The 15,551-nt window shown below is 40.3% G+C and overlaps 1 protein-coding gene across 10 annotated transcripts in view; it reads left to right on the top strand.

The window, feature by feature from the left end:
• CHCHD6 (coiled-coil-helix-coiled-coil-helix domain containing 6) overlaps positions 1-15,551 on the top strand; it is a 358,373-nt gene that overhangs the window by 278,232 nt on the left and 64,590 nt on the right. The window lies entirely within an intron of this gene.

Here is a 15,551-nt window from a genome sequence, read left to right on the forward strand (position 1 = left end):
CCGTGTTATTTCAGAGAATAACTGAGGTTTGGAGATGCCAATAGCTGCCCAAGTCACATAGGCCTAAGTGCCAGAATTCCATCCATGTCAGTGTGTCTCCATGACCCAGGCTTTCTGTGCTTCTAGACAAGTGCTGTGAGCTAGAACGTCAAGGAAAGGGGGCAGGAAAGACGGCACATCCATGACAAACATAGGAGGTTGCCAGTCACTGCAAAACAGGAAGGCAAATACATGGGAAGGGTGAAGATGGTATCAGTGAAGATGGTATCTATGACCTTGGGGCTCAAAGATTAGCCAGGGGGGCTCCTCCAGATCCCATATCCTCCCCCAGCAGGTCCTTCTTGAGAGAGAAAGAGGGGCAGGGTGACTCAATGGACCACTGGTCAGTGCAAGACAGCGATGGCTTATGGTTGGCAAAAGGACAGGAAACTATCACAGAGAGGTTTGGATAGCTAGGAAGGAACAAAATGCTAGTAAAAATGGCTGCTGATGAAAACTGTGTGAGGAGCCAGGTAGGGAGATGGGAACAGATGCACACTGGCTATACAGCCCCCAAGGGTGCTGAATCCAACATTATAGGGATTTTATACTTGAGCATAAGATGCTTGAAACTGGGGGGCAAATCCCTCTAGGTTGTGGGAGAAATGTTTGGGGAAGGGAAAGAATTATCTCAAAATGCGCCAGCAGCTTGAAGGAGGCCCATGGAGCTCTTGAGGCCAGGTCCTGTTTGATGGCAGTGGTCTACAGGGACTGCATCCTAGCTGGGGCCAGGGTTCCACTGGGCTTAGGATGCAAACACGCAGCATTGGGTGGCATGGGCCCCTGGCTAATCAAGGGAATTTCCAGCTGCCTTCACAGACACACAGAGCCCTGCCTTCACAGCCATTCCAGAGGGCCTGTCCCGGTACTTAGGTGCACCTTAAGTCCCAGATCTGCTGGGGTGTGGAATACTCAGAGTCACAAATCAGTGAAGAGCTGCCAGGAAGCAGTCACACCTGGGAGGCTACCAAAGGCCAGCCAGCCATACCTGTGAGCCTGAAAATTGGTAAAGCCCACAACTTCTGCTCCTCTGCCCCCCAACCCCCATCCCTCTTACCTGAGGCAGGTTTGTGAAGGCAGTAGCCTCCTTCGCTTCACTGGATCAAGGAGCAGCCTGACCAGGGAAAGAAGCCCCAAGTGGCTGCAAGAGGAGTGGAACCAGGCAGCTTTACTGTCAGTGATGTAGCACTTTTTCATTTGCCACTGGCCCTACCCCCAACCCGAATGTGGAGCCTCCTGGTCTCCTGCCCACCCCCCCACCCCCCCACCCCCCACCCCGGCTGAGTGAATTTGATTTTATTGTCATGCATGCCCTTTCTCATCTTCATATCCTCCTAAGACAAAAGGGGATGGCATAAGTACATTGGGGTAATTTTTTTGAGGGGAGTGCATGGTCCAGGAATCAAACCCAGGTCTCCTACATGAAAGGTGAACGAGCATTCTACCACTGAACCACCTAAGTATGTTTTTGTTTATTTGTTTTGTTTTTTAATTAATTTTTAATTTTTTTTTAAATACCAAATGCAAACGTTTGTAACTTTTGATCATTCCGTGCTACATATATAATCAGTAATTCACAATATCATCACATAGTTGCATATTCATCATCATGATCAGTTCTTGGAACATTTGCATCTGCTCAGAAAAAGAAATAAGATGAAAACAAAAAAATTCGTGATACCACACCCCCATCCCTCCCCGTCACTGATCACCAGCATTTCACTCTAAATTTATTTAAATATTTGTTCCCCCTATCTTGATTCCATATGTTTTACTCATCTGTTGATAAGGTAAATAAGATAAAAGGGGCATCAGACACAAGATTTTCACAATCACAGTCACGTTGTGAAAGCTACATCACTATACAATCATCTTCAAGAAAAATGGCTACTGGAACACAGCTCCACATTTTCAGGCAGTTCCCTCCAGCCTCTCCACTACATCTTGACTAATAAGGTGATATCTATTTAATGTGTAAAAATAACCTCCAACATAACCTCTCGACTCTGTTTGGAATCTCTCAGCCATTGACACTTTATTTTGTCTCATTTCACTCTTCCACCTTTTGGTCGAGAAGGTTTTCTTTCTCAATCCCCTGATGCTGAGTCTTAGCTCATTCCAGGATTTCTGTCGCATGTTGCCAGGAAGGTCCACACCCCTGGGAGTCATGTCCCACGTGGACAGGGGGAGGGTGGTGAGTGCTTGTTGTGTTGGCTGGAGAGAGAGGCCACATCTGAGCAACAAAAGAGGTTCTCTTGGGGGTGACTCTTAGGCCTAATTTTAAGTAGGCTTGACCTATCCTTTGTGGGGTTAAGTTTCATATGAAGAAACCCCAAGACTGGGGGCCCAGCCTATAGCTTTGGTTGTCCACACTGCTTGTGAGAATATCAAGAATTCAACTTGGGGAGGTTGAATTTTCCCCTGTTCTCACTATTCCCCAAAGGGGACTTTGCAAATACTTTTCCGCTCCCTGATCAAATCACTCAGGGATTCATCGGGGTATCACTCTAGACAAACCAACAAAATCTCATGTCCTACCCAAGGTTCCATGTACTTATATTGTTCAGTCAACTGTCTACATAAGTTATATTAATAGATGCACTAGTCAAAATATAAATTTTGTACCAAATAAACATTTTTTGCTTTCATCTCACACCAAAGTTGCAATTCTAAAATATTAATTACCATCTATTTTCAGCACCCTGCAGTAATGACATTCCTTTGTTTTTCCTCATGCAAAAACGTTTTTTTAAATTTGTACATTTAGTCACTATCATTATACACTCTAGACATTCCTGGATTATACCATCTCAATCTTTATTGTCTGTCTTTCTTTGTGATTTCATTTATACCCCCAGCCCTCCTCCCTTTATCATTCTCACACTCAACTTCATTCAGTGTTTTAACATAATTGTATACAGTTAGGTAGTATTGTGCTGTCCATTTCTGAGTTTTTATATTCAGTCCTGTTGCACAATCTGTATGCCTTCAGCTCCAATTACCCAATTTCTATCTCCTGATGGTCTCTGTTACCAATGAAATATTCCAAGTTTATTCACTAGTGTCAGTTCATATCAGTGAGACCATACCGTATTTGTCCTTTTGTTTTTGGCTAATCTCACTCAGCATAATGTCCTTAAGGTCCATCCATGTTGTTACATACTTCATAACTTTATTCTGTCCTATGGCTGCGTAATATTCGATCGTATGTATATGCCACAGTTTGTTTAGTCTGCTGATGGACATTTTGGCTGTTTCCATCTCTTGGTAATTGTAAATAATGCTGCTATAAACATTGGTGTGCAAATGTCCGTTTGTGTCCTTGCCCTCATGTCCTCTGAGTAGATACCTAGCAATGGTATTACCGGGTTGTATGGCAATTCTGTATTTAGCTTTTTGAGGAATTGTCAAACTGCCTTCCACAGCGGTTATACCATTTGACATTCCCACCAACAGTGGATAAGTGTGCCTCTTTCTCCACATCCTCTTCGGCACTAGTCATTTTCCGTTTTATTGATAATGGCCATTCTGGTGGGTGTGAGATGATATCTCATTGTGGTTTTGATTTGCATTTCTCTAAGGAAGTTGAGCATCTCTTCATGTGCCTTTTGGCCATTTGTATTTCCTCTTCTGAGAAGTGTCTGTTCAAGTTTTTTGCCCATTTTGTAATTGGGTTGACTGTCTTTTTGTTGTTGAGTTGAACAATCTCTTTATAAATTCTGGATACTAGACCTTTATCTGATACATCATTTCCAAATATTGTTTCCCCATTGTGTAGGCTATTTTTTTACTTTCTTGACAAAGTTCTTTGATGCACAAAAGTGTTAATTTTGAGGAGTTCCCATTTCTTTCTCTCTTTCTTACTTCAATGCTCTTGCTTTGGGTGTAAGATCTAGGAAACTGCCTCCTAGTATAAGATTTATAAGATATTCCCCTACATTTTCTTCTAACAGTTTTATGGTCTTAGATCTAATGTTTAAGTCTTTGATCCATTTTGAGTTAACTTTTGTATACAGTGTGAGATATGGGTCCTCTTTCATTCTTTTGCATATGGATATCCAGTTCTCTTGGCATCATTTATTGAAGAGACTGTTCTGTCCCAGGTGAGTTGGCTTGACTGCCTTCTCAAAGATCAATTGTCCATAGATGAGAGGGTCTATATCTAAGCACTATTCTATTCTTTTCCATTGGTCAGTATGTCGATTTTTATACCAGTACCATGCTGTTTTGACCACTGTAGCTTCATAATACGCCTTAAAGTCAGGTAGCGTGAGACCTCCAACTTCATTTTTTTTTTCTCAGGATACTTTTAGCTATTCGGGGCACCCTGCCCTTCCAGATAAATTTGCTTATTGGTTTTTCTATTTCTGAAAAGTAAGTTGTTGGGATTTTGATTGGTATTGCATTGAATCTGTAAATCAATTTAGGTAGACTTGACATCTTAACTATATTTAGTCTTCCAATCCATGAACACGGTAAGCCCTTCCATCTATTTAGGTGTTCTGGGATTTATTTTAACAATTTCTTGTAGTTTTCTTTGTATAGGTCTTTTGTCTGTTTAGTTAAATTTATTCCTAAATATTTTATTCTTTTGGTTACAATTGTAAATGGAATTCTTTTCTTGATTTCCCCCTCAGATTGTTCATTGCTAGTATATAGATACACTACAGATTTTTGAGTGTTGATCTTGTAACCTGCCACTTTGCTGTACTCATTTATTAGCTCTAGTAGTTTTGCTGCAGATTTTTCAGGGTTTTCAACATATAGTATCATATCATCTACAAACAGTGAGAGTTTTACTTCTTCCTTTCCAATTTTGATGCCTTGTATTTCTTTTCCTTGCCTAATTGCTCTGGCTAGAACTTCCAACACAATGTTGAATACAATGGTGATAGTGGACATTCTTGTCTTGTTCCTGATCTTAGGGGGAAAGTTTTCAGTTTTTCCCCATTGAGGTTGATGTTAGCTGTGGGTTTTTCATATATTCCCATTATCATTTTGAGGAAGTCCCTTCTATTCCTATCCTTTGAAGTGTTTTCAACAGGAAAGGATGTTGAATTTTGTTAAATGCCTTTTCTGCATCAATCAAGATGATCATTTGGTTTTTCTGCTTTTATTTATTGATATCATTAATTGATTTTCTTATGTTGAACCATCCTTGCATACCTGGGATGAATCCTGCTTGGTCATGATGTATAATTCTTTTAATGTATTGCTGGATTCAATTTGCTAGAATTTTGTTGAGGATTTTTTCATCTATATTCATTAGAGAGATTGGTCTGTAGTTTTCTTTTTTTGTAATATCTTTGTCTGGCTTTGGTGTGAGGGTGATGTTGGCTTCGTAGAATGAGTTAGGTAGCTTTCCCTCCTCTGCAATTTTTTGAAGAGTTTGAGCAGGATTGATACTAATTCTCTCTTGAATGTTTGGTAGAATTCACCTGTGAAGCCATCTGATCCTGGACTTTTCTTTTGGGGGAGCTTCTTAATGACTGACTTAATTTCTTTACTTGTGATTGGTTTGTTGAGGTAATCTATTTCTTCTTGAGTCAAAGTTGGTTGTTCATGCCTTTCTAGAAATTTGTCCAATTTCATCTACATTGTCATGTTTATTAGCAAAAAGCTGTTCATAGTATCCTGTCATTACTTTATTTCTGTGGAGTCAGTGGTTATGTCTCCTCTTCCATTTCTGATCTTATTTATTTGCAACCTCTCTCTCCTTCTTTTTGTCAGTCTTGCTAAGGGTCCTGTAGGAGCCAAGGGTTAAGACAAGACCTGCAGGTTTTGTTGGGAGCAGCTGGCCTCAGGATGGCAGCAGTAAACTGTGGAGATTGTTATGTAGAGCAGTCTGGGAGGAAGAGAATGTTTACCCCAAATGGTTATGTTAAGTATGAAGAACACTGAAAGATAAGAACTTCGCCCCCTCAGGAAATGCATGCATGCCGATTGACATCCTGTGGTATATAACCAGGATCTGGTTAAGAATAAAGTTGTCTGAAATCTGTCTGAAGTAAACTCAAGCTTCAGACCCCCTGAGCCCGTCTGTGTCTTTCTTTCTTTCTTTCCTTCTTCCTTTCTTTCTTTCTCATCATTCCTTAATATCCTTCGAGCTCCATTTCAATAGGAAGCAACAGGGTCCATCAATCTTATTGATTTTCTCATAGAACCAGCTTCTGGTTTTGTTGATTTTTCTCAATTGTTTTCATATTCTCAATTTCATTTATTTCTGCTCTAATCTTTGTTATTTCCTTCCTTTTGCTTGCTTTGGGGTTAGTTTGCTGTTCTTTCTCTACTTCTACCAAGTGGGCAGTAATTCCTCAATTTTTTCCCTTTCCTCTTTTTTGATATAGGCATTTAGGGCAACAAATTTCCCTCTTAGCACTGCTGTTGCTGCATCCCATAAGTTTTGATATGTTGTGCTTTCATTTTCATTTGCCTTGAGATATTTACTAATTTCTCTTGTAATTTCTTCCCTGACCCACTGGTTGTTTAAGAGTGTGTTGTTGAGCCTCCACATATTCGTGAATTTTCTGGCACTCTGCCTATTATTGATTTCCAACGTCATTCCTTTATGATCTGAGAAAGTGTTTTGTATGATTTCAGTCTTTTTAAATTTATTGAGACTTGCTTTGTGACCCAGCATATGGTCTATCCTTGAGAATGATCCATGAGCACTTGAGAAAAAGGTGTGTCCTGCTGTTGTGGGGTGTAATAGTCTATAAATGTCTGTTAAGTCTAGCGCATTTATTGTATTATTCAAATTCTCTGTTTCTTTATGGATCCTCTGTCTAGATTTTCTGTTCATTGATGAGAGTGGGGAATTGAAGTCTCCAACTTCATTTCTCTTTTCAGTGTTTGCCTCATGTATTTTGGAACATTCTGGCTCGGTGCAGAAATATTTATGATTGTTATGTCTTCTTCTTGAATTGTTCCTTTTATTAATACATAGTGTCCTTTTTTGTCTCTTTTAACTGTTTTACATTTGAAGTCTAATTTGTTGGATATTAGTATAGCTACTCCTGCTCTTTTCTGGTTATTATTTGCATGAAATATCTTTTCCCAACCTTGCATTTTCAACCTATATTTATCCTTGGGTCTCAGATGTGTTTCCTGTAGACAGCATATAGATGGGTTCTGTTTTTTAATCCATTCTGCCAGTCTGTGTCTTTTGATTGGGGAGTTTAATCCATTAACATTTTGTGTTATTACTATACAGTAGTACTTTCTTCTACCATTTTGCCTTTTGGATTTTATATGTCATATCTAATTTTTCTTCTTTTTACCTTTACTGATAGTCTTCCTTTCTATACTCTTCTCCACACCTCTCTCTTCTGTCTTTTCATATCTGCCTCTAGTGCTCCCTTTAGTATTTCTTGCAGAACCAGTCTCTTGGTCACAAATTCTCTCAGTGATTTTTTGGCTGAAAATGTTTTAATTTCTCCCTCATTTTTGATGGACAGTTTTGCTAGATATAGAATTCTTGGTTGGCAGTTTTTTCTTTTAGTATTTTAAATATATCATCCCAGTGTCTTCTTACCTGCATGGTTTCTGCTGAGAAATCTATTCATAGTCTTATTGGGCTTCCCTTGTTTTCAGGATTCTCTCTTTCTCTTTGACGTCTGACATTCTGATTAGTAAGTGTCTTGGAGTACGTCTATTTGGATCTCTTCTCTTTTGGGTATACTGCACTTCTTGGATCTGTAATTTTAAGTCTTTCATAAGAGTTGGGAAATTTTCAGTGATAACTTCCTCCATTAGTTTTTCCCCTCCTTTTCCCTTCTCTTTTTCTTCTGGGACACCCACAACATGTATATTCGTGTGCTTCATATCGTCATTCAATTCCCTGAGTCCCTGCTCATATTTTCCCATTTTTTTCCCTATATTTTCTTTTGTTTGTCGGATTTCAGATGTTCCATCCTCCAGTTCACTAGTCTTGTTTTTTGCCTCTTGAAAACTAACATTGTAGGTTTCCATTGTTTTTTTCATCTCTTCTACTGTGCTTTTCATTCTCATAAGTTCTGTGATTTGTTTTTTGAGACTTTCGATTTCTTCTTTTTGTTCATTCCTTGCCTTCTTTATATCCTTCCTCAATTCATTGATTTGATTTTTGATGAGGTATTCCATGTGTGTTCAAACATTCTGAATTAATTGTTTCAACTCCTGTATCTCATTTGAATTGTTGGTTTGTTCCTTTGGGCCATATCTTCAATTTTCCTACTGTGATTTGTTATTTTTTACTGGCATCTAGGCATTTAATTACCTTAATTAGTTTATTCTGGAGATTGTTTTCACTTCTTTTACTTAGAGTTTTCTTGCTGGATGAATTTGTTGTCTATCTCGTCTTTGACATTCAGTTCATCTTTTTCTGGACCACTAGCTTAGGTTTTATTTAACAGAGGAGAATTTTTCAGTTTTTCTTTTCTTGTTTCTTGCCTTCCCTGTATGATGCCTTCCCACCCCCACACTCCCACCTTAGGAGGGTCTAGTTAGGTATTATAGACCCCAGCCGGACTTTCCCAGACCAAACTGGACTCCTGTCAGGAGGAAAGAGTCACTTGTGCCAGTTTTCCCTGAGGGGAGACCCAGCAGGTTGAAAGACTTTCCTGTGAAGTCTCTGAACACTTGATTTTCTTACCCTGCCCAGCACGTGGCATTTGTCTGCCTGCAGGTCCCACCAACATAAGATGATGCAGTACCTTTAACTTTGGCAGACTCTCCCTGCTGGGGGCGTGGTGGAGACAGAGGAGAGGTGTAGGCTGGTTTTAATGGCTTCAAATTACCAAGCCCTGGGGTCTGAAGTCCTTGAGGGAGCGATTCCACCTGAGTTGGGCCTCACCCCTCCCCTGGGGAAGGCACTGGCTCCAGACAAGCTCTCAAAGAAGCTTGTTTCTGCCTATTCCTGGGGCAATTGCAGCCTAAGAAGCCCTGCCACTGTATCCAAAGGCAGCCAAGCCTCCATAGAAACACAGCCACAAAAACCTGTTTCTTTCTTTTTTTTTTTCCTTCTCCATCAGCCCTACCCCCTTAGTGCTGGGGCAAAAATCAGTGACCTCTGCTTTGACCAGGTTCACCTGAGCTGGGGGCCTATTTTTAGTAGTCAGAATTTGTGAATTAATTCCACACTTGAAGCTTAGTTCCACTCAGCCCCTGCTGCTAGTCAAGTCCCTTTCCCTTCCCCTCTGGGAAGCAGCCTGGCGGGGAGAGCGCTGGCCACCGTGGCTTGGGTAACTCACGGTTCTGGGGGGGGCTTCCAGCCGGTCCAGCTGGTCCACACTGGGGTACGCTGTGTGTCCGGTCACTGACGTGGCCCCAGGAGCTGTTCTGCGTACTGTTCCTGGTTGTTTAGTAGCTGTTCTGGAAGACAAACTAAATCCCACACCTTGCTAAGCCACCATCTTGGCTCGTCCTCTCCCCTAAGTATGTTTTTAATCTGAGTTAAGTCTAAGGGTTTTTTGTTTGTTATAGCATCTCTTGATGATAATTATTGCTATTTACTGAGTACATACTAAATAAAGTATGCAAGGCCCATCAAATATCTCATTTATTAGTTTCATTTTTCAGATGAAGGACTGATTCTAGAGAGGTTGAATAGCTGTCAGTGTCCATGGTCATATGTGGTAGCACTGCTTCTGAGCCTCTGCTCCAGAGAATGTCTGCCTTTTTCTTAGCTGACATGCACTGAGCCTAATTCTGATGTACATGAACCTCCCAGCACTCCAAGATGAGATGTTATCTTTGCCCTTTGGACAGATGTGGAAACTGAGGCTTGGAGAGGTTAAATCACAGGTACAAGGCTACCTACATAGTAAGACAGCCCCTACTAGCTGAGTCCGAAGACAGCCTTATCCTCTGATGCCGTGTCATAGTGTACATGTCTAGAAGGTGTGAGCTGCTAGAAGCAGGGACCATATCTGATTCAACTCTGTACCCTCAGGCCTAGCACAGGGCCTGGCACCATCTAAAGACCCTGGATATTTGTGAAATGAATCAATTAACTCCAGATGTCTTAAGACTGCCTGCTGTTCAACAGATGCGGGCATAGAAAAGCCTGTGTTTATCCTGAAAGTGGCAGGAAAGGAGAGTGCCTTTGGATCAGAAGGATCCATTGAGACAGACAAGGCAGAAACCTTTCTGGGTTTCTGGTAGACTGGCTCAGAGCTGCTTCCCAAACACTCTTCTATCTCCATGTAGATAAAATGGGCAGAATGGGTGGCCCTGCCACCCTCACTGGTCTCTTCTGCTTTCTTCTCCTTTCCCATCCATCCCTAGGCAACTACCTGGTGTTTCATTTCCTAAAGTGACCCTCCCCACACAGGGCAGTCTTTAGTGGTTCCTTGGTGCTTCTGGCCCCAAAAGTGAAATTCTTCTTCAGTGTCTATCACCATTCCCTACCTGCACCTTCACCTTCAGCCAAATTGGCCTCCACGACACTCTTCCCACAACAGGGACTTCAGGAAGTTTTGGTCCTCAGACTTCTGCTCACTTGTTTAGGTCAGCACCATTTCTCTGTAGCCCTTCTCTCTTTCAGGGTGCAACTTGGTGAGGTCTTACCTGATGGCCTTCCAATTGCCCCTTGGATTCCCAGTGCTTGGGTTCCTGCACCATTTGTACTGCCAGATATGGAGCTGTTCTGCCCTGGGTCGGGCTGTGTCCCTTGAAGACCTTCTCTGAATGTAAGATGGGCAACTGGATGGGATGATAAGAGCTGGCCTGGCCTGTGGAGCCAGGCAGACCTGGTCTCCAACCTCAGTCCTGCTGCTGATGGATGTATGCTCTGGGGTGAGTTGTTCTACTTCTTTGGGCCTGAGTTTCCTCATCTACAAAACAGAGATGATACCTCCTTTAAGGTGACCAGAGTGGTGATTAGATGGGATGCCACAGAGAAAACAGACAGAGGGCGTTGGTGACTGTCATTGGTATTGGGATGCCTGATGTCAATAATGGCTGGCATCTGAACCAGTTCTGGGATATCAGTTGGCATACAATAGAGCAGATTTGATAAACAAATTGAGTTTACAAAGCAGTTTATATCTTTTCCTAAAAGGAGTCAATAGGAAAGCAGTGTAGAGTCTGAAATTATTTTGCTTAAACACAAGGGAAACAAAAATCCTTGACTGGGAGATTTCTTGGATTAGCAAATGATTGTAAATTGCATTGTAAATGCCACAAAATAAATGCCACCTGCTGTCAGCAGTGATACTGGGGAGCTTTTTTCCAAGGCAGTGGAGCATCTTTTAACAACCTTTGAGTAAATCAAATGGTTACCTAGATGGTAAGGTACAGATCCAAGGAGTTATGCGTTCATTCAGCACACATCTAAAGAGTGGCTGTTTGCCAGACACAATGCTAGGCACTGGAGGTATGTGATAAACCAGACAACTTCAGTCCCTGCAGCAAGGAGCTTACAGCATTTGGGGATGACCAACAATATTTAAAAATTGATTATACAACAAGCAACTCCCCAAACAATTATTTAATTATAGTAATGAGAGCCATCGGAGAAATTCTTTAAGTTAAAAGAGTATATGTCAGGAGGCCTGATTTAGTCTTGGAGGTTTGGGGAGGTATCTCTAAGGAAATGATAGGAAAAGTAGGAGTTGGCCAGAGAAAGGCAGGAGAAAGAGCATTTCAAACAGAAAGATCAACGTATGCAAAGGCCCTGAGGTAGGGTGTTTGGCTAGTCAGAGAGCTGAAAGAAGACCAGTATGGCTGGAGAGTGATGAGTGAGAAGAGAGGCAATGAGGAAGCTCCAAGAAGTCAGCAGGAGCCAGGTCATGCAGGACTTTGTAACCATATTAGAGATTTTAATTTTATCCCAGCAGTGAACTATCATTTTTGGCTTTATTTCTTATCTAAAATTTATGTTTAATTCTATAAATTCCTTTATAAACACAGCTTTAGCTATATCCTGTAAGATTTGATAAATCATATTTCCATTATAATTCAGTTCAAGGTTTTTCTAATTTTTATTCTGATTTCTTATTTAACTTACAGGTTATTTTGAAGTATAATACATGATTTCCAAATATTTGGGGATTTTCTAGTTACCATTTTTATAATAAATTTCTCATGTAATTCTGCTATGATTAGAGAAAATACTCTAAATTATTTTAATCCTTTGAAATTTGTTGAAACTTTCTTTATGGCCCATATGTGAAGGTTTGGAAAACCTCTTGAAAAGAATGTGTGTTCTCTCAATGGGTATGTTAGAATTTTTTTTTTATATCTTTGCTGACTTTTTTTGTCTGCTTATCTTATTAGTTATTGGGAGAGAGTGTGTGTCTCCTATTATGATTGTGAATTAGTCTATTTCTCCTTTTAGTTCTATCAAGTTTAACTTTATATATTTCAAAGCTATATTATTAGGTATATGCAAATTTAGAATGGCAACATATTCTGTATTCCTTGTATATTGCTCTTTTTTATCAATGTATGATTTTCCTCTTTATCCACCGTGACTCTTCTTGTCTTGAAACCTAGGATGACAATAGTAGAATAATACCAGCTTCCTTTTGGTTAGTGTTTGCATGGTATGGTGATTTCCATCTTTTTACTTTCTTCATCCTCATAGGTAAAGTGTGTCTTTTACGAGCAGCATGTAGTATAGTTGGGGTTTTTTGCCTGACAACCTTTGCTTTATATGGGAATATTATTACATTTACATTTAATGCAAGTTTTAATATTCTAGGTTTATATCAACAGTCCTTCTATTTATTTTTTTTGTTTGTTCCCCTCATTCTATGTTTCATTTTCTTTTCTTTGTTACTTTTCTTTGGATGAATCAAGTGTTTTTTATTGTTCTATTTTCATCCTCTAATATCTTGGTATTATACATTCTTATATTACTCTTTAAGTGGTAACACTATATACTACAACATGCATTCACAACTTATTGTGGTCTAATATATATTATTATTTTTACCACTTCTCAAACAATGCTATATCCTTAAAAAACAACTTTATACATTCATTCATTCATATAAAACTTCCTACTTTATCTTTCCTTCCCTCTGAGATTTCAGTTATATGTCTTACTGTGCCTCTTATGTCTCTATACTCTTTCTATTGACCTTTTTAGTTCATTAATCTTCTTTTTGTTGTGTCAAGTCTTCCTTACACCTTTTTATTGAGTTCTGTATTTAAATTATTGCATTTTTTTCAGTTCTAGAAGTTCCATTTGCTTTTGTTTCCCAAGATTCTAGTTGTTTGTGGAGTTCTGCTTCTATTTATTTATTTTTTCTTTTTCTATTTTTTGCATGGGCAGGCACCGGGAACTGAACCCAGATCTCTGGCATGGCAGGCGAGAACTCTGCCACTGCACCACCATTGCCCGCCCTATTTATTTATTTTTGAACAAGCTATTTTAAAATCTGTGAATTGATAGCTCTAATAACTGGTCATCTGCGAATTTGTTTTCTGTTGCCTATTTTTTCTCTTGGTCCTGTTTCTTGGTATGTCTGATAATTCTTGTTTGAATGCTTTACACTGTGAAGAGAAATTAAAGAGGCTCTGGATAGTGTTGCTCCAAAGAGGTGAATCTTAATCCTATCAGGAACTGAACTGACTGGAGGCTGTCTGGCAGTTTTTGTAAAGTTGAATCTACTTCTGCTTCACCCCTGTTCCCCAGGGTGTGGCGTGCCCCAGGGTTCCTCTTTCTTGATGAGCCCTAAGCCCCTGTTTTTGCTCCTACAAGCCTGCAAGACTTCTGAAAATTCCAGTCTGCTTTTCAGTGGCTTTTTTGCTTAGCCTCTTAGCCTCTTTGCCTGTGTAGCATAGGAATTTGATAAGTGCCTTAAACAGGGAAAACCACCAAGTGTTGGCTTACTACTTGGTCCCTCCCTTCTTTCCAGAATCTTGACCCTTCAGATCCTCCTTGCTGCTTGACAGCCTCAAACTCCAAATGAATGTTGTCTCTCTACAGTCCTGCAAGCCTGCCAAAAAGCTCTACTGGCTTCTCTTCCTTTCAGCTGAAGTTCATTGCCTGACTCTCAGCCTCTCTCCATGGACCAAGAATTGACAAAAACCCTGAGAGGAGTGGCTCCAAAGATGCACACTTACGTCTCTTCAAGTCCTTTCTCTTACAAGTCTTGGTCCTCAAGTCTTAGTTGCCTGGGTCGTTAGTCCCCTTCAAACAGATTTTTCTTATTCCAACTTTAAAAATTTTTCTCAGGCAAGAGCATAGGTCTTCCACAAGTTACTCCATTTTAGATAGAAGCACAGATCCTGACTTAGATCTGGAAGTATGATTATAGTTTGCCATGCAGAAAAGGGACCTTCCTTCCCAGTGGAGGAAACTATAAGTACTGAAGCAAATTAAATCAAACACTGGCTGTGATATCAGTGTCAGACACATACGGCGTGGGTGACTCTCACAGCATTTCTTGGGATCACCAAACTTGACTGAGGCCTGGGCCAAGCCCAGCATGTATGTGGGATCTCAGAAGTGCCTGCTTGATGGTCAACAGGGAACGCTGGAGAAAAGTGTTGTTGGCACAGTTTTAGGGCTCCTGTTTCAGGAGAATCCTGTTGTTGGAAGGAGATGGATACCCAAAGCATGTATTTATACACAGACACACACACACATACACATAGACAGCCCCTCTACCTTACAACAGTGCAGCAGGCAGAATTGTTCAGATTTTCTGAAGGAAGAGATTAAGACCCCAGGGGATATCCTGCATTTATTGTGTCACATTTATTTTTTATGACAACCTTCCATTCTCTTCCCCTGAGATTCATTCAGAGCCTGTCTCGACTTCTCAGTGTCAGGAAACTTGTTCTGTCCTCACTGGACCCACAAAGAGTCAGACCTCAAGGAGGTTAGAACAATTGAGGTGAAGGAAGAAGGTTATTAACTGTTTCCTGAAATTGAGTCATTGTGCTCCAAGGACTTTGATCCAAAGACATCTTATTAATGTAGACACCATTGATTTGGAACTTGACAGAGCTGAGCTGCTGTAATGTGCTTTTACCCTCACTTGGAAGAAAGGACTTGTTAAATAAGCTATGGGGGAGGGTATTTGAACCCATCTGTGAGGATAAAAATTTTTTCAGACACTTAAGCTTCCCCAATTTGTATAACTCTACTGAGCTAATGACAGCGATTGCCCATTAGAACAATAGTCCTTTATTTGCAATAAATGACATTCTAAACTTTCTTTAATTCCAGTATTGTTCAAGTTAGTCTAAATTCAGAAGGTGTTACTTTATCTCACTTCTTCCCTATTCTAGCTAGCCTTTTAAAAGGAACATTTTCGATTAAAAAATCTCCCAAAACTTGTGGTTTAGACTGATGTTTGAGGGTCTTTGAGAGCTTACCCCAGCAAACCCTTTTAATACATCCATTTACAAACCAAAGTTCAGTTGTACATTTGAAAAAAAAAACAGTTACTGAACATTGACCTTATGCGAGCTGTCAGGCTGGGCACATGTACAACACCTGGTCTCTAAGCTTCAAGAAGCTTAGAAGGCGTATGCCATTTTCATCCTCATTTTAAGTATGAGAAACTAAGGTA

Source organism: Tamandua tetradactyla, chromosome 9 (assembly GCF_023851605.1).
Source record: "Tamandua tetradactyla isolate mTamTet1 chromosome 9, mTamTet1.pri, whole genome shotgun sequence".
Taxonomy (NCBI): Eukaryota; Metazoa; Chordata; class Mammalia; order Pilosa; family Myrmecophagidae; genus Tamandua; species Tamandua tetradactyla.